The following is a 23521-nucleotide window of genomic DNA, read 5'->3' on the forward strand; positions in this document are numbered from 1 at the left end:
TCAACAAAAAAAGAATTCAGGGAGCAGAATAGAAATCAAGAGATAAAACTCAAAAACCAACAACACCTGTAAACTGTAACATTCACCTCCTGTCGTCTGCATTTGGCCACACGTTTCCATCCACGTCACATCTTATGTCGTCTCTGATGCATTGTGGGTAGAACCTTTCTGAGTGTCTGATCCACCCCTGGCAGGCCTCAGGAGAAATATCTCCACACCCAGCATTCATTGCCTCCAGCAAGAAGAGCCGGTTGTGTGGAGAGTGATCATAAACTTTCCACCTCCATACTTAAAAAAGTTCTTCTATGGGGTTCAAGAAGGGCGAGTATGGAGGTAAAAACAGCACAGACGTCCTAAGATGTGCAGTGAACACACAGTCACTGCAGCAGAGTGGTGGAATACCACATTGTCCCACACAACAACAAATGGAGTATTTCTTACCCTTTGACCAATCTCCACTGCTGCCATTAGAATATGAAGGTCCTCTAAAAAAGAAATGAGTCTGTCTGTGTTGTATGAGAGGTTTATGTGAAAGCAAGCCATCATCAGTTTTCAGCAGACAACTCCACTCTGCTGCATGTCAAGAGTTTTAGGATACTGTCTCATTCAAATAAAGTAGAACCTGTCCTACAAAATGGTAATATTTATAAAGCCCTTTACATGATACATCACATTCACACACTGATGGCAGAAGCTGCCATGCAAGGCACTAACCACAACCCACCAGGAGCAATTAGGGGTTTAGTGTCTTGCTTAAGGACACCTCAACAGGCCGAGGATCAAACCTGCAACCTTCCAGTTAAAAGACGGCCACTCTACCCACTGAGCCATGCCACCTCCACAGATGGACATCGTCTGACTGCCTTAACATTATTAACAAATCATGAACGACTGAGCACATCACTTGTTTCTACAACTTTTGACAACTTTTGGCAGGGGGTGTATTTCATCACGTGGATGTGATCAGGGCAGGACTCTGATCATACATGTAAAGTTTCAGGCAGATTGGAGCATGTTCAGGACATTTACACAGCATTTGAAATTTCATGGTAAAGGATCAAAATTCCAGAGGCCGCCACGGACACGCCCTTTGACTTTGGAAAAAGATTTTAATAACTTTGGATCATTAAGGCCTCCTGTATGCACTGGCCCAATTTGAGGTGAATTGGAGTTTCCCCCTAGGAGCAGTTCGCTCTAGAAAAAAATGAAAAATGGGCAAAATCTGACATTCAACGCAAAATAGCTCACTTCCTGTTGGGTTTGGAATGTGGCTGTCACTGACTTTTTTGTTCAGCCTGATGTGCTGCATATGTGTACCAAATTTGGTAGATACACCCCCTGTCACAAGTTGTAGGACAGGTTCTACTTTATTTGAATGAGAAAGTGTCCTAAAACCTTTGACAGGGGGTGTATTTAAAAGAATTGCCTGTGGCCTGAGAAGCCAAGAATCCAGAGATAAATGTAGATTTTAAAAAAAAAAAAAAAAAAAAAAAAAAAAAAATGGAAAACAAAATATTGGAAATAATAGCTTAACCTGACATGAAAAGAATAATAAAAAAAAATCATCTGATCCTTATGAAATTAACAGTCAGAGGAAAAAATATTTAACTTAATATGAAAAAAAAATACAAATAAAAATGGCTCATTGTAGGACATCATTACTATGAAAAATTTCAAGAGCCAAGAAAAATAATAATCAAAAAACTATGTAATAAATAAATAAAAATGTAAAAATGTCATAAAAATAAAATATAAATATAAAATGGCCTGTGTCAGGTCATCAGAATCTGATGTTAGATTTTCTGTCTCCAGAGTGGATGTTTTTCCTGTTTTTTTTTTTTTCTGATGTTCTGAGCTGCTTTCTATCTGCTGCTGCCACAGAACAAACAGGAAGTGAATCGCTCCATCGGTGACTCAGCTTCCTGAATGATTCTGTGGTCGACACGCCGACGAGCTTCAAGGTCGCAGACAAACCGGAGGAACACTTTTATTTACCCCACATCTTTGGATTTTCCTGTTGTTTTATTAAAATCTACAGCCAAAATAAATTCATAAATAACTGTTGGAGTTTGGTGAAATGAAAACAGATTAGAACACGACTCTTTTCCACAGTTTTTTTGTTTTGTTTTGTTTCGTGTAAATGTTTTATTTTTGGTGAATTTTGAAACGAGATCACGATCAAAAAAGTTAAAAATCCAACAATTCCTTAAATTTTTTATTTTTTAAATTTTTTTTTACGGTAACTGGTTGATAAATGGTGTCATCGTAGTGTTTTGGTTTTAAAAATAAAATCTCATTTTAAACTTCACGCACAGTTCATGAAATATTCCAGTGAATCAGTATCAGCAAAAACTGAAGACGAGAGGAAAACTGAAAAACTGATGATAATTTTGACGCTTTTATAAGCTCTCTTTTTTGTCATTTATTGCTAATATGTATTTATTTTAATATTAATTCATATATACATACACATAACATTTTTTTAATTTTTTTTTTCAATTTATGTCAACCCTTTTTATTATTATTTTTTATTTTTCTTTATTTTATTTTTAATTTTACTACAACAATCTTTATAACAATGATAATCTATCTAATTCCTGTCCTCTTTTAAATAATCGGTGTGTATTTGAGCTCACATTTCAGGTTTCTATCATTTGTTAATGATTCAAATAGAGATTTTTCTCCCTGAATTTCTCATTAATTATCAAATATCTCAGCAAAAACCAAAGACTGGAGAAAAAACAGAAACAGATTTATAGATCAGAACTTAGTTTTTCCTTCTTTATTTTCCCGTTAATCCTGTTTGAAGCCTCAGATTTATCTTCTGTACCTGAATAAATAAAAAAATAAAATAATAATAAATGAATAAAATAATAAGTAAATAAATCTGGGTATAAAATAGTGAAAAAATAGTTCAAACCTGATGCTTCACTCTTAGTAATCTAATTATAAATCAGTCAGAGGAACCAAAGCAGGATTTTTACTGAAAACTATATTTGGTGCTGTGTACTTTTACTTCAGTAAAGTATCTAAATACTTCTTAAAACCACTAAAAAATAAAAAATACTGAAGTTCAGTGTAGCTGTGAATGTTCCAGCTATTCTCCTCCACTGACTGCAGATCCTTCATCCGCTGTTTTACAACCAAATTTAAGGCGTTTGTGGAAAAACATTGACAGAAAACTACTAATTTATTGTCATTTAATGGATTTCTGATCAGAAACTAATATTTAAAATCATGTTTTATTTACTGAAATAGGATTGTTGCAGCTTTTACTGGAACAAAGCGTCTGAATGCTCCAGAAATGTAATAAAAAAGGGAAATATTAGGGGTTTAATGAGGCGTTGTTTTGCTCTGAGACTTCCTGACAGATTAGTTCTGCCTTGAAAATATGCAAATGGAAAAATTAGAAGTAAATAATCACAAAGTAAAGATTCATTTTCATGTTTCTGACTCCTATTAGAGCTCAGAGGTAAATGTAGAGTTAATTGCACATAAAGAGAAGTATTCAGTGATGATGACAGATTTACTTTCACTGCAGCCTTTTAGTTTCAGGAGGAAACTGGAAAACCCCTGACGAGTCTCAGCTCCAGGTCAGACATCCTGAAGCTCCACAGCGCCACCTCCTGGGTCAGAACTAACACTACAAGATGCTCTAAAAATGAAGAACTGAGGGCAGAAACTTTGGTTTTTATTGCAGCTATTTAAGTTTATCAACATAAATTCAAATTATGTGATGTAGATTCAGGTTTTAAAGACAAACTTTTAATCTGAGAAAATTAAATTCAATGAAAAATGATTTAAATTCAGTTTCTCATGGCAGATATTTCAAAAATTACATTTTAAGAACCACAGTTGTAGGACTCTGATTTTATGAAACAACATTTTTTTCTTTAATTAAACCAGAAAAAATATTATTTCATTTGAAGAAAGAAGCATAAATACATTGATGACTGAAAAACTGATTTTTTTATTCGCCTTTTTTAGTCATTAATCATAAACCTTATAATTTGGGTGTAATACAGGCTGTAAAATATAACTTGTCAGTAAAAAGGTGTAATTTAGGTTAACTAAATCTTTAAGTACTTGGACAAAAAGTACTATCTGGATGTATTATGGGCTATAAAATATAATTTTTGATTTAAAGAGTGCAATCTAAGTGAATTAAATCCATCAATACTTGGATGAAAAGTATTGTAAAATGTAGTTTGGGTGGATTAAACCTTTAAATCTATGAATTCTTGGACAGAAAGTGCTATTTAGGTTGAATTTAGATGCAGTTGCTTCCAAAGCTGTAGCCTCCTGCACTGGAAACACATAATATTCCACATTTCCACCCACATCTGCCTCTAGGTGGCGCTCTTTAAACACCGCTTCATTCTCAGCGTTCTCTCCAGTTTCCCACAGAACTGAGAAACGTGAGGACACGTATTTGTACAGCTGTTGTCGGCTAAACAGAGTCGCTCTGGAGCCAAGCTGAGTCATTTTGCTCCTTTTGATTGTGTCATGAAGAAGACTGAGTGAAATGAAACACTCTCAGCCACGACACAGTTTCACGTCTGCTTTAATCTCACATGGATTTAAGGTCTTGTTCTGTTTAAAATAAGGCTGACGACATATTCTGCAGTGGGAAACCAGATCTGGTGTGACTGTAAATTCATTCTTTTGCTGTGTGGGACGACGCTGCAAAGACGAGTAAATAAACTCACAAACCGACTCAAACAATGGACTGAAATGGCATGAACCCGTCCAGATTGGCTGAAAAGTGATATAAAAATGCCTCAAAGCTTGTTTAAAATAATCATGTGAGTAAAACCCAAGCCACTGGAGAGGTCGGACTAAAAACCTGTCTATCATGACTCAAAACTGGTATTTTAAAGAAGCTTTCAGTCATTTCTTGAACTGCTTTCAGGATATTTTAGGCACTTTTTTAATAGGTTTATGCAAGTTATGAGTTAAATATGACCTTTTTTTGTTACTTTACACAAAATTGGAGTCAATTTGAAAGATTTTAAGTTACTCTGGACAAGTTTTAAGTTATTTTTGGACAAATTTTGATCACGTTTTAGTATACCGTATAAACCTGCCCATTACCACCTCTGTAGGTTATATGCAACATCAGAATGTGCTGAACCTGGAGCCGGCCAGCTGCTCGTATTAATCAAACAGCCCACTTCCCTTTATGGCACCAAGAAAATAGTCATAAATCCTCTTAACGGCCTTTCTAATGGCATGGACGTTACAATCAGATTCATGGTGGTGTAAACTATTACATGTCGTCTTTATCACATCCAACCATCGCTTCTTTTTCATGGGTCTCGTTTATAACGGCCGGACAGCTTGTTCCATCCATCCATTTTTTATCCACCGCTTTATCCTCACTAGGGTCATGGGGGGTGCTGGAGTCTATCCCAGCTGACTCAGGTGAAGGCAGGGGACACCCTGGACAGGTCACCAGTCTGTCACAGGGCTACATATACAGACACACAATCACACTCACATTCACACCTACGGACAATTTAGAGTAATCAATTAACCTCTGCATGTTTTTGGACTGTGGGAGGAAGCCGGAGTACCCGGAGAAAACCCACGCATGCGGTTTTCTAAACCAGTTTGAGCAAAACCTTGAGAATAAATGAGCTGAAAGCAACACAGGCTGCACCACCGTTAACAGGAATAATATTATTATGGACATGTCTCAAAAACGTTCATTATGTCTTCCTGTTAGTACACTAGTTTTGACTTCTTTTGTTCAGACAAATAAAGATTAGATAGATGTTTTTTTAAGTTACTTTTTGGATTTATTTAGATAGGCAAAGTGAGAGCCAGACAGGAAACGAGGGAAAGGGGCGGGGGGAGACATGCAGCAAAGTGCCACGAATGAGAAACGAACCCATGTTTCGCCCTCGCTTAAACCATTCAGCTATGCGAGTGGCTGGCCACGCCCGTACGGCAATGCCGAGAGGGTGAGGGTGGGGGCGAAGCCTCACCGGGGACACCTCACTCGCCCGGACTCTGGCCGCACTGCGTCGCTCCACACTGACACCTGCTGGCTCCTAAAATCATTACACGTAAAATTTAAATTTAATTAAACAATTTTTGTAATGAAATTAGCAGCCACAGCCTCCTAATAACGACAGTGGTTCTGCTTTAAGGTCAGTGCTTGAACTTTATCGGGCCTCTGGAGCAGCAGAGAGAATCTGAGCAGGAGAATCCAAGCTGCAGCTGCAGGTGATGTGGCAGTAATTTAGCGGCGTGGTCAGTCATTTGGCACTTTGCTCTGTTATGAAAGCTTTAGGGTGGAGCCGCTCGTCTGTCTCGACATCTTCTGGACCTTCGTGGTGATCCAGGGCGAGGTGCTCCCACTCCCACCGAGCTGGAATATAAAAAAACACAACACTCTGGTGTGTAATTGAGGTCTGCTATGAGGAGGCAGACGAGAGAGAAGAACAAAGTGAGGACTGGATGAGGTGGACGTGAGGGCTGGGTGGGAAAGAAGACGGGGGTTGGAAGACATAAACAGAACATTAGCAGCAGAGGAGGATGAGGAGGAGATGAAAGCACCACGTCGACGCTTCACATCTGAGCTAAAACACCAAAAAAGTTCTCATTTTAGGAGTTTCATCCATCTCAAATCATCAGGTCCCTTCTGCTCAAACACCTCTGGTTTGCTTCTAACTTTATCATGAACTCCAGATATCTGTAATGATATCTGTGTAATTTTAGCTTTAATTTCGAATACGTTCTGAGATAATACTTCATAAAGTTTGACTGCTGACCCACTTTCAGCAGGTTATTCGCACGTTAAAATTTGAGGCTGTTTGAATGACAATAGCTGAGGGACTATTAAAGATTAAAACCTGAACTTTCCACTCTTGTCACTGATTCAGAATCTGTAATATTGCAAAGCCGAGAAGCATCTCCACATAATGATGCTGCCACCACCGTGCTTCACTGTAGGGATGGAGTGTTTGTGATGATGTACAAGGTTCTGTTTTTTTCATTTTTATTTTAATTTCAACTCACCCATAATCACAGACTGTATGATCTATTTGTCCAATATTATAGATTCTGAATCAGTGACATGATGAGAAATAACTCAGAAAATTTTGTGTTTTTTTTTAATCTTTAATTGTTTCTGAGATATTGTTTTTCAGTCAGTATAGTTTATATACATATATATGTATAAAATATTACATATTTAATTTGGAAAAATATTGCTAGAAATCAATTGTTTATATATATATATATATATATATATATATATATATATATATAGTATTTTTAACACCGGCTTTTTAGCATTATTTGACCAACTAAATATGTATATTAAGGACGAAAAATGGTGACTTATATTCTAAACTGTTTTGGCAAATTACTCATGTCTAGTAAAAGAAAAGGAAAAAGGATGACTGTAAAGAACAAAACAGGCAAAAACTGTACATAATGTTCACTTTAAAAAGTCTGCATTTTAATTATTTAAAAATATTTAAATTACCCTTATTTGACTGTATTTAAATTGTAAAATACATAATATTTTACAAATATTTTCTTTTATTTTCATTTTTAAAAAAGCGTTTTTGTCATTTTTTTAACCCGTTTTTATGGAGGAAACAGGTTTTATACATTTAAATTACCAACAAAGTGAAGCACGGACTGAAGGCTGTGAGAATTTATTGTTCACATTTCATCATAAAAATGTTTTATACTTAACCCTAACCCTAACCCTATTCTTTAAATAATTTGCCTTTTTTCTGAGGACCACAGAGGGACTGCATCTGTTTTTTGTTTTACAGTCTTGAAGGCAGAAACCAGCTATAATCTGTGTTTAGATTGTAATTTAAATGCTGCTTTAACACTTCTGTATGTCCTACGTCCGTCTCATTGTCCAGCACACGTCAGACTGGACTTTATAATCTGATTTCTTGGACTCATTCAGTCTGAAGAGACGGCAGCTCATGTATATTTTTATTTACAAAGCACAACTGGGTGAACTCCCTTCTTATTTCTGTCATTTTCTGTCATTTACCAACAGCTGGTGTAATTTTCACTCATCTAAAAGCTGCTCTCCAGGGTGTCCAGGTCCAACTCTGCACTCTGTGGAATAAACTTCAGCAACACTGCAGGTTTGTTACTTTAGAAGAGTTCAGGCATGTTTCACTGAAAAGTTAGAAAATAAAATGTGAAAACAGCAAGAATATTTAAATTCTCCTCTGTTATGTCACATGGGCCATTTAGGGTTCTTTCAGGAAAATCAACTAAACATAGGTTGAAAATCCAACCTAGTGGATGAATAAATGAAAGGCAGCATGTCTCAGAAACAGTGAACAGAGCAGCAAGTTGTTGGAGATCCATTCAGCACGGTGAAACATCTTTCTACTGATGATGAGCAGAGTAGAGAGGACAAATCTGGAGCGACTGCTCTCAAAATTTCCTATAAAGACTCAAAATTGTTATTTTAAAGACATTTTCCGTCATTTTGAACAAGTTTCAGGTTATTCTGGACAATATTTTAGGAGGCTTAGGCAAGTTTTGACTCATATCTGATTTTTTTTTTAAGGTTTTCACAAAGTTACAGTCAAATTGAAATATTTTATTGTCGCTCTGGACATGTTTTAAGTTATTTTGGACAAATTTAGAATGATTTTGGACAATTTCTGAGTTATTTTTGGTGAATTTTTAAACTGACAGTCACGTGTAGCATGGCTCAGAAACAGTGAACAGAGCAGCAAGTTGTTGGAGATCCATTCAGCACAGAGAAACATCTTTCCACTGATGATGAGCAGAGGAGAGAGGAAAAGTCTGGAGAGGATGGAAACATGGAGATATTTATATCCAAAATGATTCAAAATGTGTTCAAAATGACATAAATTTGTGCAACAAGATCAAAAAAATTGTTAGAAATTACATCAACTCACAGAAAATGACTTGAAAAGTTGTCTGAAATGGCATAAAACCGTCCAGAATGGCTGAAAAATTAATCAAAAATGCCTCAAAGCTTGTCTAAAATGATCATGAGAGGAAAATTAAAGCTACCGGATGAATAAATAATGCAGCATGTCTCAGAAACAGTGAACAGAGCAGCAAGTTGTTGGAGATCCATTCAGCATGGTGAAACATCTTTCCACTGATGATGAGCAGAGTAGAGAGGAAAAGACTGGAGAGGATGGAAACATGGAGATATTTATATCCAAAATGATTCAAAGTGACATCAATTTGTGCAACAAGATCAAAAAATTGTTAGAAATTACATCAACTCACAGAAAATGACTTGAAAAGTTGTCTGAAATGGCATAAAACCGTCCAGAATGGCTGAAAAATTAATCAAAAATGCCTCAAAGCTTGTCTAAAATGATCATGAGAGGAAAATCAAAGCTACTGGATGAATAAATAAATGCAGCATGGCTCAGAAACAGTGAACAGAGGAGCAAAAACAACCATAGTGTGCTTTTTCTGAAAATCCAGTGTAACTGAGTGCAACAGTGGAGGAGGGAGTTTCTGTTCAGTTTCTACTTTTAAATAACCCCCAGATTGGAGCATGAACATCTGTCAGCAGCTGCTGGAGTTTCAGCATCAGCACTGAGAAGTATTTATGAGCTGGATGCTTCTCTGTGTCTGTGTGTTTATAATCACAGCCTTTCCTGTTTGTGGCGCTCAGAGGAGAAGCTTCGTATACGTGGTGGTTGGGAATGTGGAGACGCTTGGTTACAGATAATCAGTAGATGACTCTGGCGTGAAAACGAGACAATCTGAGTCTGACCACAGTTTGATCCAGCAGCTGATTCAGCCTCACCAGGTCAGAGCGTCTTTATCAGCACCTGAAGTCTGTCTTCAAATGTCCTGCCAGCTGGCAGCGGCTGTTTCTGTGGAACTGCATCATGGGAAAAAAACAGGATGAAGATCAGCAGCTGCATGTCATTTTACTTAATTAATATTGTTGCTAAATAGCTTCAGATAGCTGCAATCCAAGTATTGATGTCAGCAGAGTTAAAGCACTTGGTTTTTTCATCACATTCATTCTTTCTGCTTTTTCTTTTCAGCGTAGAAACGACTGATTCATGTAGTTTCCTTTTTACATCAGTTAACTGCAGTTTCTCGTGCTTTTCTTTGCTTCTGTCTCATTTTTTATTCACTGCAGATTCATTTTTCACTGCAGCATAAAGTCCTGCACCCAGAACAGCACAAATCATGAAGGAAAAGGTGGAATTTTAGTTGTTTACAGAAGGCGAACATGTACGGCATCTTTACGAGAGTCCACAGGTGTTACAGAATGAGGCTCCACAGACAGTAAACATTTATCTATCTCCATGTTTCCAGCCTCTCCAGACTTTTCTCTTAATGTTAAAGTGTGAAAAAGAAAAATTGAGGGCAATATATGTGTAAGAACTCCACATAAAGAGTGTTTGTGTTATTACGCCTACTGCCAGCAGGGGGAGACAAAAGTTCAGTGATATTTAAATAAAATATGAAATAATTAGCTTTTAAAAGACATTTTAGGCAACACGTGCTTTCAAAAGTTTTAATATTCTGTGAATTTTGGCCCCTAAATTCTATAAGTTCAAGCAGAAGTCAGTGTCTGACTCATTTACAGTTTACTGTTATAATTACACAAAAAACCCTCGGTAGTTTTGTTTTCGCTCCAAATGACGTCTTAAATGAAACTTAAATATCTAAAACAGTGTCTTTTTTGTGTCTACAGCTGCATGAATCATTAAATTAATGTCGGATGATGAACCAAAGCAGCCGAGGGAACGAGAAGAGGAACATTCAGAGGTCAGGGGCGTAATAAATCCCAAATAGAAATCAAGTGTTTGCTGACATGTTCTCGGGCTGCTGCTCCGCTTGTTTGTGTTCTGTGTGAACTTGGATCCAGCAGCTATATTTTCCATACAGCTGCATCCAGACGGAGACAAAGATGATAAAGAAAAACACAGAGCAGCGAGGTGGTGATTTACCCGTGTGTCATTATGCATTCAGCGTGAAGTCGCAGCGCTGCCAAACCGTCACCCACGATCTCACATGACCGAGGGGAGTCCAACTTTTTAGTCTGCACAGCACAAAGGCTCAGAGAAAATACAGTTAAAGTCCGTGCAAAGTAGGAAAACAATCAGTGATCTGACTCTGTTACAGCACACAAACTGTTATTAAACAACCTGCTATGTTTAAATGACTAAAAAACGTGCAGAATCTAAATTTAGGGTTAGTCCTGCACCTCCTTGCTTTCAGCCTCTCCATTCTTTTCCTCTCTACTCTGTCCATCATCAGTAGAAAGATGTTTCTCCATGCTGACTGTATCTCCAACAACTTCCTCCTCTGTTCACTGTTTCTGAGCCATGCTGCATTTTTCATTCATCCAGGACATTTAATGAAGAGGGCCGAGCTGTTCTGTAAATTCTGGCATTTCCTGCTTAACAAACTGCATGTAGAGCTGTTGGAACTCATGATTCTGCAGGAGAAACACGAACACTAATGCTCTAGTTTTTGTAAAATATGGCTCAAGTGCATGACTTCTGAACTGCTGGATGCAAAAATTATTATTATTAGTCTTGTTTGCATATTTTTAGCTGTTATTTGGCTACAAAACTCTACATTCCTTCTGCACAGACTTTAAAAAAGGAGAGAAAAATGCAGTCTGGTCCCATAAGCATGCACAGATTCAGCTCAAACAGAATCTGTGCAACACCAGCTGTTTAGTCGTTGAAATTATGTGCAAGCTGCAGAATCACACACTGTTAGTCCACTTATTGTTCATCTCAAAATTCTGAGGACATTTAATGAAGAAGGCCGAGCTGTTCTGGAAATCCTGGCCTTTCCTGCCTAACAAACCGTATGTAGAACTGTTGGAACTCGTGATTCTGCAGGACAACTGCTAATGCTAATGCTAATGCACTCTAGTTTTTATAAAGTTTGGCTCAAGTGCATGATTTCTGAGCTGCTGGATACAAAATTTACTCCTAAATTCAGCATTTTCTAGTCTTGTTTGCATATTTTCAGCTGTTATTTGGCTACAAACTCTACATTTCTTCTGCACAGACTTTTAAAAAAAAGGAGAGAAAAAGCAGTCTGGTTCCATGAACATGCTTATTGGTAGCAAGGATTCAGCTTGAGCAGATTCTGTGCAACACCAGCTGTTTAGAAAAGAGATGCTTGTCAGCGGTTTAAATTATATCTGAGCTGCAGTTTCCACAGAAGGTAAATTTGTTCCCCCTGGAAATGGAAGCGTTCCTCGGCTAAATGGCTTCCTAATGCGGGCAGGGCGTCGCGTCTGCGCTCAGATTACAGTCCTGCACGCGGTGATTGTCCTCACTTTGCAGCGATAGCCCAGAGGACGCGAGGTAGCATCACTAGATCCTCATAATCTCCCTCATAACCTGCTATTTCAGCGCCACGCCCTGCAGGCAAAATGCAGCTTAACACAAAGTTCATTCCATCTTCTGCATAAAAGCCAACAACAATACCAGAGAGAGCACTGCAGAGAGAATCAGACCTGGTTTTCATTCTGCATTTTTCCTTATGAAGTACAATTAGTGCATCTGGTATTAATAACTTCACTCTCCAAGACACGACAAGTTGTAATTACAGCACCTCCTCGGCTACAGATTCACTGAACGCTGCGTTTTTCCAGGTCAGGAGTTAAATTTCCCAGGACTCCAGTCTTCATTGTTACTCACAGAAGAAGGGTTTATCTTTAGAAACACTGGAGGAAGCGTTATTCCAAAGAAAAGACAGAATATTACATGCAGGTGGAATTTTTTCAGTCAATTTCCAAAACCAACAGTTCAGTTAGACGAGAACCAGGCTCACAGTCGACCTTCCTGCTCGTCCAAAACATGTTTCACAGACTGATTTTATTCATGGATTTCCCTCTTTTACCAAAGAAAGCGGTAACGTTTTCACATCTGGACTTTAATTGGAAAGAAAAACCATCAAAAGCTGCCTCTGCATCAAAAATACTGAGAAGTATGGGGATAGATGTTTCTAATTTCTAAAAAATGTAGATGTAAAAAGGATGAATGCGACAGCACTGAAAGCTTTAGGTGCAGAAAATGAAAAAAAGTCTGTTAAAAAGGGCAAAAATCTGACAGCAAGCCAGAAATCTACAGTAAAAATGATGAAATATCTTTTATAAATGAAAAATATCTCTAAAATAAAGATATTTTCTGTGGATTTAAATGCAGTAGACAGTGTAATTTGAGTCAAATGTAATAAAAAACTAATTATATTACATGCAGTTTTGGTCTGGTTTTTGTTTAGGTGCTTTGTTTTTTTTACAGTCAACATATAAATGATTCCATGAAGTGTCTTACTAGATATTATAGACTACAACTTGCTCCTCTGTTCACTGTTTCTGAGCCATGCTACACTTCACTGTTAGTCAAAAATGCTCCAAAAAAGTCTAAAATTGCCCAAAATCATTCAAAATTTGTCCCAAATAACTTAAAACTGGCCCAGAGTAAAATAAAATCCTTCAAATTGACACAAATTTGGCGCAAAGAAAGAAAGAAAAAGTCGGATCTGACTTAAAATTTGTCTAAAACTAATAAAAAAAATGTCCACAATAACCTGAAACTAGTTAAAAATGATTGTAAGCATCTTTAAAGTAACAATGTTGAGTCATTATAGACCATTTTTAGTCCAGCCTCTCCAGTCTTTTCCTCTCTACTCTGTCCATCATCAGTAGGAAGATGTTTCACCGTGCTGAATGGATCTCCAACCACCTGCTGCTCTGCTCACTGTTTCTGAGCCATGCTGCAGGATTCAAACTGCAGAGGAAATTATTGATGATTTGTGACGTTTTAAGTCTTTGAATTATTGCTAATTCTGCATCATGTTATTCACGTGTGACTCATGCATGAGCGTGAGTCATCTCTAATTAACTTTTCCGCTCTCGTCATCACCAAAAAACAAAAACAGAGGAAACTTTCCCATCAGCCTGTGCACCAGACTGCCGTGATTCATTTCTCTTTTGAACCGCAAAACTTTTGCACATAGAAATAAATCTTTATAAATGTCGTTTCTGACCACAGAAAAGCTAAAAACAGTTAGCTCACCAGGAAGACGACGTTTGCTTTTCATTAGAATTATGTTAGTGGCACATCCTTCTCCTGTTGTGTAAAATAATGTGAGCTGCAGCAGATTTATGAAATGGAAGTGGGGAAGGATTTACAGCGTCTTCCCTCCCAGTTTAATCATCACAACAACCAGAAAAGATCCACGAATTCTACATAAATCCTCCAGTGAGACTCCAGGAAAACCCAAATCGTCTCATTTATTCATTCAGAGTGATGTATTTATGAAGGAATCTGTAGGTCGCTGGGCTGAAAAGTCCAGATCTGAGTGAAAAAAAAACATGGAAACCTGCTGCAGAACACTGTTCTGGGCTTTTTCTTTCTGTCAAAGCTCCACAGATCTAAATCTCTTCTCTAAGGCGGAAAAATAAGTCGAATGTTTCAGGGCGACTCCCAGTTTAATCTTTCCCAGCAGGTATTGATCAAACTCTATAGTTTCATAGCTGGAATGCACAAATCCAAGAGGTTTCACAGTGAACATGATGAGTCTGAGCCTCGGTTCATGGAAATGTAGTTCAAAGTCTCATGTATGAATACAGATGTGTGCATTCTGTAGGAAAAGAAAATTCAAAAAGAGAACTCAAAAATGTTTCATTTACTTCTCCTAGACAACTTTGAGATCTGTGTGACACCAAACTGAGACTAAGGTTTATTTCTCCTGTGTCTCATTTTTTTCTCCTGAGCAATAAGATGCACTAAATCTCAGTTTAGTCTCCTTTAAAGTTTCAGAAGAGATCTCAACAAGCTCTCATATAATTCTCAGAGTTTCTCAACTTTTGTGTCTCTTTGTGATCTCAGGCAGAGAAATCAGAGAGCTCTCTCTAAGAACTCAATCTGTTCTCATCCCAGCTTCAGTTCATGCATCTCATACTAAGCTCAGACAGAACAAATGAAGAGATCTCCACAAGCGCTCACTGAATTCTCAGACTCAGGTCAACGTTTTGGTTGTTTTTAATCATCTAGCATGTTGACTTTATTGTAATCCACATGATATTTTTGTAAATTAATTAATAAAGATTCAGATTACTTTATTCATCCCAAAAGGGAAATTCATTTGTCTGTCAGCTCATCTACTATTTGCTATAGAATTATAAAGCCTGGTCGCTGTGGGTACAAAGATCTTCTATATCTTTCCGTCCTGTAGTCAAGAGAGAGGCCCATCACGATATTATGAGTGGATGATCCGTGGTGTTTAGAATGATAAATCCAGTCAAGTGGGAGGAGAGGGTGACATGATTGAATTCACCATATATTATTATAAGTGCCTCAAGATGTTTAGGCTGTATCCTGGCAACTTCTTATTTGTTGCAGCATTTGTAAGGTAGGTGTGTGTGCATGATGGTGTATGCATAGGGTGGAGTAGCTCATTGGGTAGAGTGGCCATCTTGCACCTGGAAGGTTGGGGTTTGATCCCAGGTCTGTCATGCTCATGTTGAGGTGTGAGTGAGTCTCACATAGGAGCTCCAGCATTGCAATGCTCCATGGTAGCTATCATTGAGACATAAAACAGATTCTCAAATAGGTCTCACAGTCTGGTCTCATCTTGTTGCTCCTAAAGCATTTTAGGAGCAACAAGATGAGACATAGGAACTACTTCTCATTGATGTCTCATTGATGTCTCAACTGTAGTCTCACTTATGTCTCAACTGTAGTCTCACTCAGGTCTCAAGTATGTCTCTCTTATGTCTCAAACTGATCTCACCTTGTTGCTCTTAAAATGCTTTAGGAGCAACAAGGTGAGAATCACATTGTTGTCTCTTTAAGACATGATTGAGCAGTAAAATTTTCCTCTGGGTGCAGTCATGCTGCTCTGCATGGAGTTTGAGATGTAGGATTTTGAGTGTTACGTGCCTGTGATGCGCTTTGATTTTACTTTTATAAAAGCTGTATGAACCCTGATTCAAATAAAGTATATACTGTATAGTTTTGTTTGTGTAGCGTCCTTTTTCTCTAAAAACCAGTTCGAGTGTGAAAAGTCAACCCCACCCCCAGTCCCCTACCTTACACCCTCCACACCCACCAACCCTTCCACCACAGACACACACCCATCAGTCTGATTTGCATTTGTATAGCTCACAGCATTTTCAGTAAAACTGGAAAGCCCCCCCCCCCCCCCCCCTTGGAGATTAGCTGTTCATCTCAATTCCTGACAATTCTCAGTAGTTTTTTGTGCTTCCTCAAAACTACTCTTTATTGCCGTTAATTTGAAATCCCACGGAAATTTTCAGTGCTGTTAACTGTCAAAAATCCCCCCTTTCATGCAGTGGGAGCCATTAAAAACACTGTATTGAGATAAGCAAGGTATCTCCCAGAAGTCTCAAGTATGACTCCCTCTAATTATCCTGTCTCATCTATTTCTCCTAGTGAATTTTAGGAGAAACATATGAGAAACATTTTAGACAAAATATAAACTAAAATGAGGCTGACATGAGAATCTCAAATTTGTCTCGTGAGCTGTAGAAGAGCAAGCTTTGAGCAGTAAAATTTTCCTCTGGGTGGATTCAAGCCAAGAACGTGGTTTCCAGGTCATAACTGGACAGATTTGGGCACATTTGGAGTTATTACAGACATATGTTGTGCCATTTTGGGTAGGTTTTGAGTCATTTTGGACAGATTTTAAGTAATTTTATACACATTTCAGTCATTTTGGAAAAATTTTGAATCATTTTTGCACATTTTTTTTGTCATTTTGGATAGGTTTTAAGTATTTTCAGACAGTTTTTATTCCATTTCTGACAAATCTTGAGTCTTATTTTGTTTCATTTTGGGAAGATTTAGGCAATTCTGAACAAAGTATTTGAAAATTATGGACAAGATTATGTTTCTTTAATGCCATCTTACATTTTGAAGTCATTTTGGATAAATTTCGGGTAATTTACGCCAAAAGAATACGAAGCAGCTGCAGCAGCTACCATTACTAAGGCCAGAACAACACGGAGACTGACTATCCTGATTCAGCAGGTTTATGAAAACTGTACAAAAATTTCCCAGAGACAGTGAAAAGGCTAAAGCCTAAATGACACACTAATGGAATTCATAGCACTTGATGACCAGCCTTTTCCAGTTGTAGAGGATTCACGTTTTCATGAGCCAATTGCGAATTTGGAGCGGCATTACATCATCCCCAGCCGCCACTTATTCTCAGATTTGTCCCTCCCTGCTTTGTAAGATTTGGTCACCAGACACATTCATAATATGTGCAACCCAATCTAAAAATTGAACTTTAGATTACACTGACTCAATAAATAAAGTCAATTGAATAAATATGCAATTAATAAATAAACAGTATGATTAAACACATCATAAAATCTACATGAATGTATTTGCTATCTTTTTCATATAAATAGTTACAATATTTTAAGCCAACACAGTTTTTGTCCTATTTGTGATAAAAGTTCAAGTTTGTTGGAGATGTACTACTTTTCTGTTCACTACCTAGCTTGTTCATGTAAGTCTTTTATTTCTGTAATTTCATTGAATGATGTACCTGTAACAACCAATCAGAGGTAGATGGGCGTGGTCTATCGTTGCCCGTGTGGGAAACCTGAAAGCTCTAAGCAGTGAGGGAAGCAGACGCTAAACAGTTCAGTTTGGTAAAAAAAAAAGCTTCTAAAACCAGCTGATGCAGAGTCTACTGGTTCGTTTTGGATTGTTTTATTCTGATGTAAAGTGAGTACTTGATGTTTTTAATATTCTGTGCTCAGACGGACTGTTTATGGTAAGGGAAAGTGCTGTATCCGTAGGCCACAGGCTGCGGGTACGGGTCCGTATCTGTAGACACTACCAAGTGTTAAATGCTAACCGCTCTTACCGACGTAGCATGCTAACGCTAAAGCTAGCCGTGTGTTTTACTCTGGTGTGCAAAGTACGGAGGCATAAAATAGATTTTTAAACTAAAGAGGGATTTTTAAATGTACAGCAGACCGAGGACACTCTCTTTAGACCCTGCTGTGGATGAGAAGTCGTTTTCGTCGGCCGGTCTGTCCTTCGGCCCAGCTGCGCCTGTGAAGCCTGCTGTAGCCGCTGTCGCCCGCCGCCATCAAGCTCATGGACACGGTCACGTCTATCTGCCGGCGAGCCCTGACGTCACTATCTGCCGTTGAACTGAGGATTCGTGAGTACCATTCATATATACAGTCTGTGGAATCATTCTAGCAGCAGGTGCATGGGCAAATATTATTTTTGCTTGCATTATGAAGCCGCCATGTTATGTTTTACGGCCACAACACATCCACGCAGCATCAGGCCTGCAACGACATATAAAATGAGCCGAGAATAATTGGTTAACAAAAGGAAAAGGTTACAAACTGCATTGGACTCTAAGAGGGTGATTGTAATTGAATGTAAAGAAAAAAACCTATCTTGCCACTGTTTTATTTATTTTTGTAGATTATTTTCTTTGAACTAAAAATCGACTTTTTTGCATTTAAATTTACTGGGTTTCTGTCTTATGGTATTTCTGGGGCTGCAACAACGAATCGATAAAATCGATTAGCTATTAAAAGTGCTGGCAATGAATTTCGTTATCGATTCGTTGTGTTCATGCGTTTCTCGCCGTGTCGTAGAGCCGTCTACTTCACCTGCAGAGCTTTGTTAATGCTGGCTGACTGAAATAAATTTTTAAAAAAAACTCCACTCCAAACAATTGAAACGTGACCGACACAGAGAAAACAGTTTTGACGTAAATCATCAAAAGTGTGGGAGCACTTACCGCTTCACAAAAAAAACCCCAAAAAACGTGACATTCAAGCTTTGCAACAGCCGTGAGATGGCACGGGAACACCACGATGATGATACAGCACCTGAAACGGAAACATGTTGGAGTCACCGATGAGGATGAAGGAGCTCAACACCAGGGTAAGTCACTACATTATCCTATGTTTGTTCCGTTTTTAAGTGAGGAAACGTAACGTTAGTCTCTCTGGTAGCTCGAATGATGCTAGCGTTTGCTTGTTAGCAGATTAATGACAGTGATGGGGCACGTGTGTGCGATACTTTTTATTTCACTTTAATCAGCTTGAGCAGGGTTTGAATAGTGTTTATAAATAAACATAACTTGCACACAATGGTGATAATAAGCTAAAGATTAAGCCTCAAGTTTAAATTTTGTGACAAAGTCTGAGTGAAGACACTGCTCTGTGTTGGAGTAAGGCAGGATGAATAGCATTTAGACAGGGGAGGTTTTTGTGTGTTTCCGGTGTTTCTGCAATCGGAGAAATTGCTGCTTGTTGTGTTTTACTGAAAGATGCGGGAAGATCCCTATTTACATTTTTTTCTCTATTCAGTGTGCTTTATTAGCTTGAAAATCATACTGAGAAAGCATTGAGGTTGGTGCAATAAAATGTATAAAGTGGACAAAAGAAATTCAATAAAATGCTAAAAAAAAAAAAGAGAGAATGGCAACAAACAAGGCAAACTCATTTGTTTGCCATTTTCGATGCGTTTTGAGCCATTTTCGACAGGTTTCGAGTCTGGTCAGGCAATTTTTATGTAATTTTTTACAGATCTTGAGTCATTTTGAAAACATTTAAGTCATTTTGGACAGATTTTATTTTGAGCAAATTATGGGTCATTTTGGAATTTTATGTTTCTCTAATGCCAATTTTTTTTTAAACAGTTTTGAGTCACTTTGGACAAATTTCAAGTATTTTATGACATTCAAAATCAATTTGGACACTTTTTGAGTCAATTTGATGTTTAGCCTGTTTTAGAAAGTAGAAGTTATGTATGTTGAGTAAGTCAGTCATGTCTGGACAAATTTGGCGTCATTTCGTATAATTTTTACCCACATTTGGACACATTTTAGACAATTTTTAGTTGTTTTTGTTTTTTACCTATTTCAGCTGGTCTGGGAGATATTTGGAGGAATTTTGGATGATTCTTAAGTCATTTTGGGAAATTTTTAGTTAATTCTATACAACTTTTGAGTCATGTTTGAACAGTTTTCAAGTTTGAGGAATTTTGGGCAAATTTTTAGTTATTATAGACGTTAGTGTGGAGCCATGACGCAGGCATGTGTTCACTTGAGTTGTACACTGAGATACCCTTAATTCTGTGTGCAGTATTTTCTCGCTGCGTACGTGTCACTACTTCAGCCACATGCTTTGACATCTATTCGATTCCAACACCTGCTGCACCGATGACTGCTTTAACACATGCATCTGTCATGTCTGAATGGGCATTGCTCAACATTTCGGCGAGTGGTGGCGTCGTTTCACACCCTGAAGAAAACGACATCCAGCATCACTCTGTCCAGAAGCCATCAGAGTGGAATTCATGTTGTAATACTGCATCGTGCCAGTTCTGAGGTGTATTCTGGTTGGCATCATTACATCTTGCATGCTAATGCTTATCTCAGGCAAACCACTTGGAATGTCCTGTCTGTAAAAATCGACTCGCCCAGAAACATGTATGCGCTTGAAGGAATCGACCAGAGACACACGCCCAAACACTCAGCTCCAGATACTTTCCTGATTGTTTCATTTCATGAACCCTCAAACAAACTTCAGATAAGGAGAGATTGATGTCGGGCATGGTCTAAACACTACACTTTATTTACACAGTGAGTCGCACATGCAGCTGGGAATTATGGCTGGATGTGAATCAGAAAAGATGCAGGGATGAGGAAAAGTCCTGTTTCTCTGTACTCGTGTCTGTTTACACCTGGCTGATCTGACCAGTCTGCTGCTGGGCGAGGAGGTTGTTGTTGTTTTGTCGAGTGTGGAGACAGTAAATGTGAAGGAGGGAGTTAAGAAAAGAGTTAAAGGGCAAGTCAGCACGGGAAAGATTAATAACCGAAGGATGTGGAGAGGGGGGAGAGGACAGAAAATCCTAGATGCGTGAGAAGTGAACAAAGCAGCGATGAGTCATCTACCATCCCAGGGCAGCGATGTTATGTTATCTCTGGTTCTCCATGGACTCACTGAAACATTCCCAGCACTGACCTTATTTCCACTGCAGGCTTCCCACAATTCAAATAATTCAGTTAGCAAGTAAAAAAACTGAAAAAAACAACAAGGTGCACTAAAGACTATAAACCAAAACCAGAATCAGGCTGCTGTAGCTCCAGAAGGAAGCAGCTCCTGTCAGAGAGAGCCAGATGCTGGAAGTGAGGGAAGCTTTATGCAGTTTGAGCCGCTTGATCCCAGGTGTGACTCAATCAGCTCACAACTCTGAGCTTCTGAACAGGTACACCTGGTGTCCAAGTAGAGGGTCGTCAGGATCCATATATATACACTTCAGGGACTTTCTGAGGGCCCAATACCACACTTGTCTGAAACTTTTTTTTGTTTTCATCGGCCAATAATTACAAATTTGGCCTCTTCTGGAGCCATCCAATCATTTTGATCTGCTGGACACCCTTTTGTCTGTTTCCTCACCAGATTTCATGACTTTTGAAGTTTTATTTGTGGGGATATTGAAGCCTTAAAATGTCCTCCTGTGTAAGACATTTTTTTTAGGTTGAAAATAGACAAAATGCCAGGTCTGGAAACACCTCGAATTCTCATAACTTCTGGAATCCCAAGTAAAACAGCAGAGTAAACTATGACCAAAATCTGAGAAGGTGGAGCACAGATTGACTTTTCTGGCTGATTTCAGAAAGATCTTTGCTATTTGTTTCCCCATATTTCCGTTCTTCTTGCTAAGCTAAGCTAACCAGCTGCTGATATCTGTCTTCTCACTGCAGCTCCGATTTGTCAAAATAAACAACCCGGTCTCACGGGGATTCGTGAAACTGTCACGTAAGTTTTAGTTTCGGTTTCGTGCGCACCAACACGATTTCGTCATGTTTTTCGTGCCGCTCACCACGAAATGTTTTTCGCTGTGGTAATCACATCTGAAAGTGGTTTATACCGGCGGATTCATGACGATCTAAGCTGTCCATCGGCGTATACTGCTTGTGTGATCGCGTTTGCGGCCGCCGGCCGCCGGACATTCTTGACATTCCTATGCAAATTGGTAAGTGTACCACCGGCTTATGGTTAGGTTATGGTTAGGGTTATGGTTAGGGACGATGTCATGCAAAATATAGCGTTGGATTCGCCACGGTTTTACATTAAAAATATAATATACACATTCTTTTGAAATACGTTCTGAGTGGCACGAAAAGTCCGCCGTTTAAAATACATTGGTGCGCATTTCGTGGTGAGCGGCACGAAAAACATGACGAAATCGTGTTGGTGCGCACGAAACCGAAACTAAAACTTACGTGACAGTTTCACGAATCCTCGTGAGATCGGGCTGTAATAAACGATAAGCCTGAAATATCCTTTACCGTCCAGCACAAACAGGAATACGTTTCGTAATTTCTTCCTGATTGGACGGATTTCTCAGCAAGCTGCAATTCTTCCTCGTGCAATTTGAGTGATTAAAATCCTTTAATGATCAGCAGACAGCGCTACATGTGATTTATAGGCATCACAGCCATAATTATTCCATGATTTCTGTTTTTATAACTTCACACTGCGTCTTCTCTCCAAGCCTCATCTATGCATCAGCAGAGGAATTAGAAAACTGTGTGTTCTCAAGCACAAGATTTTAAACACACATTTAGCTTCAGATGCTTTCTTCTTTGGTCTGCAGAGAGACAAGAAAATCCCCTTTTTGATGACCAAAAGTGTGCGTTCTGTCATCTTGGCAGGACAACATACGGAGAATGTGGAGGAGAAGTCATGGCTGCATGGGAACAGGATTCTTTCTTTGTTGAGGCGAAGCCAGAAAAAGCGCTGCCTGGGCCCAAAGGAACAACTGGAGAAAACACTGAGTCACAGATGTGCACACTCTCAGCAGCAGTTCTGACCTGTTGGGTTACTGGTTTTATTAACAGCTCTGTGCAGACAATATTCAACAAGAAAAAGCCCCAATTTGACCCAGACTGCATTTCCTCTGCCTCCGAGCGCAACCCCAGCAGAGCTACCCCAGGATAAAGCCCCCACGCTCAGATGAAGACCTCCCGGTTCACCGGATGTATCGGTAATGTCGACTCTGCAAATTCATGAGTCCATTGATGCTGGACGGAGCACAAAGAAAAGACTGATGTGGATGAAGCAAATATCAGGAGACGCTTTGGTGGAAGAACGATACAAGTTTTACTGAGAATTCTTTGTACAGTCAGTAAACGCGTCTGCAGACGAAATGAAGTAAAACCTTTCAAAAATGCCAAAGAAGTTAAAAGGAAGATGTCTTTGCATCATCGTTGCTGGTGTGGTTGAGAAGTACACCATTAGGAAACCATCTAAATGACTGAAGCATTTTGAAACTGCTGATCTTTGTTCTATTTCGATCAGACTATCGATCAGTATTTTAGTTTGAGAGTTAAAACCTGTCAAATCTGCTCAGTCAGTTGTCACAGTTCAACAAAGATTACTATATTTTCATTTCTCTGACCAACTATTTCATTTTACAAATTTTTTGACATTGTTTTGTATTATTGTGAGTTGAAGCTATATGTG

General features: G+C 38.6%; 1 protein-coding gene across 1 annotated transcript in view; it reads right to left on the minus strand.

Annotated features, from left to right (window-relative positions):
- LOC110969995 (clathrin coat assembly protein AP180-like) overlaps nt 1-23521 on the minus strand; it is a 190244-nt gene that overhangs the window by 10219 nt on the left and 156504 nt on the right. The window lies entirely within an intron of this gene.

The sequence above is a fragment of the Acanthochromis polyacanthus genome, chromosome 16 (genome assembly GCF_021347895.1).
Source record: "Acanthochromis polyacanthus isolate Apoly-LR-REF ecotype Palm Island chromosome 16, KAUST_Apoly_ChrSc, whole genome shotgun sequence".
Lineage (NCBI taxonomy): Eukaryota > Metazoa > Chordata > Actinopteri > Pomacentridae > Acanthochromis > Acanthochromis polyacanthus.